The sequence below is a fragment of the Lathyrus oleraceus genome, chromosome 5, assembly GCF_024323335.1.
Source record: "Lathyrus oleraceus cultivar Zhongwan6 chromosome 5, CAAS_Psat_ZW6_1.0, whole genome shotgun sequence".
Lineage (NCBI taxonomy): Eukaryota > Viridiplantae > Streptophyta > Magnoliopsida > Fabales > Fabaceae > Lathyrus > Lathyrus oleraceus.
In genome coordinates, this window is record NC_066583.1 from 9,267,935 (window position 1) to 9,270,581 (window position 2,647).

A 2,647-nucleotide genomic window follows, 5' to 3' on the forward strand; every position below is an offset into this window, starting at 1 on the left:
GTGTCCCCAGCAGAGTCGCCAGTTCTGTCATACGGTGAACTGACTTGGGGTATTTGCTTTTTATCGCAATGTCGCGGATAGCAAGAGTCGCCACCGACTTTTCTTTTATCCAATAAGGAAAGGTGGAAAAGAACAGGAAAGACCTCAATAGATTTTGGGTTCGGGAGGTATATTATACAAAGGGAAGGTGTTAGCACCCTTTGTATCCATGGTTATCCATGGGCTCTTAATTGCTGGATCACTTATATTTTTGTCTGAAAAGTGTCGGTGAATTGTTTAGAAAATGTTTTGAAAAAGAGAATTTAACTTTGTAATGATTCTCGTATGAATGTATACAAAGTGGTTATCTCGTTTAGTTTTGAAAATGGTTTGGGAAAATATAACTTGGTAATGATTCTAGTATGAATGTATACCAAGTGGTGATTTTCTAGGATTTTGCAAAGTGTGAGGGGTGGAAAATGTTTTAGGTTATGATCCAGTAACTGAGAGTTATACCTTCCTAAGGTCTTCATGAACGTTTCCTATCCTTATGAGGGCAAAACTGTCCTTACTATTGAGAAGTAAGTAATTTTACCCTTTGGATGTTTAAGGGTCATCGTAGGGTCATCGATAGGTCATTGAAGGCAACAGTTGTAAGGATACCTTAGCATTCGAAGGGACGATCATCATTTAACCGTAGGCTACACCGAAGGGTCATCGAGGGACGAAATCATATATTCGAAGGCAACATCCGAGGGACTATGATTTATTTTATGATGATTTAATCGAAGGGCCATTGCTAAGTGTATCCCCACATTCGCGGGACATGACCGTAATACCGTAATATCATAAGGCAAAAGAGAGGTCCAAGATCACATATTTAAAGGCCACATTTTAAAGTTAATTAGGTGATTGTGATGAATCTCCACATTAAAATCAATACATTAAAAATAATACATTAAAATTAATACATTAAAATTAATTATCAAAATTAATTATTAAAATTAACACATTAAAATTAATTAAGCAATTTAGGGCGAGCCTCCACAAGGGTATCCCACAAATAAAGTGGAAGACCTAAACGGCGATCTTTTTTTCTGGGACATATGAACCTTTGCAAAATTCAACAAACGGGTTAGCATACCAAATCAGGGTGCAATCGAGGATTATACCGCAAAAGAAAATACAGCAGCATGAATGTCAGGCAAAACAGTGCATAATTAACATAGAATATATCAGGTTACGCATAGAACATAACAAATATCAATGGCTGTCCCGTTCGCCTCTGCTTCGCCTAGCGAAGGCCTAGCGAACACTCGCTACATGCTCGCTTAGCGATGTGCTAGCGAGCGGCTGCGGGTTTTGAATTTCAGAACAGTATGACTTCAACCTGCGGCATGGCTTATGGCATTCAACACATAATTACATGGTTCAGCATTCACAATATTCAGGCACACTTAAATTCACATGCAAAACCTCAAATATGTTTATGAATTCAATTATAATATCACATGCAAGTTAAGAACATAAAGCGGTATCACATGCGAATTAAGAAAATAAAGCGATAATAGTAATGCAAACCTGTTTGCAATCGAATTGTGACCTTGAGTTGGCCGATCGGATCGAATTGAGCGGAAGTGACCTTGCTGCCGCCGGCTTTTCCTTCAGGGTTTCCTTTAGGGTTTTCCGTCTGTGAGCGCTAGGGTTTGCTTGCTAGGGTTCTCCTTTCCTCCTTTTTTCGTTCTCTTTTCATTACTGAAGTGCTGGTATTTATAATGCCTTTTTCCATGACCTAATGGGCTCGGAGTGAAGCCCGAAATTTTCTGTTGTCTGTCAGCTTCGCTAGGCGAGCTGGTAGCGAACCCGTAGCGAACGTTCGCTAGGCGAGCGTGTAGCGAACATAACGTTCGCTAGGCGAGCGTGTAGCGAACAGGCCAGTTTGGGCCATTTTCTGGATTGGGCCATTCGTGAGCTGGGCTTTCGTTCCTTTGAGATCAGTGTCATAAAAAATGATTCGGAATGCCTTGAAAAATGTCTTGAAATATTGATGGGCAAATTTTGGGGTATGACACAAGGTAGTCGATCAGTTGATTCAGACGCCGTCTAAGATATCCATTCTCTCACTCCTGTTGTGTTCAGAGGCACACAGGGAGGCACTTCTGAAGGTCCTTAATGCTGCATACGTGCCTCAGGAGATCTCAGTAAACCAGCTAGAAGGGATCATTGCAAATGTTCATGCGAGCAATGGGCTGGGCTTTACTGATTCTGACTTAACACCAGCTGGACGCAACCATAACAAAGCTTTGCATATCTCAATGGAATGCAAAGACACCGTGTTATCTCACGTTCTGGTGGATACAGGTTCCTCTCTCAATGTGCTACCCAAGAGAGCCCTGTCAAGGTTGGAAGTAGAAGGTTTGGTCTTGAAGCCTTCTGATCTCATGGTGAGAGCCTTCGATGGTTCTAAGAGGTCGGTGTTTGGAGAGGTAGAATTGCCAATTCAGATTGGATCACAAACCTTCAACACCGTATTCTATGTGATGGATATCAGTCCCTCGTACAGTTGCCTTTTGGGTCGTCCTTGGATCCACGATGCTGGGGCAGTCTCCTCGACATTGCACCAGAAGATTAAGTTCCCGGTCAATGGAAGAATTATCACTGTCTGTGG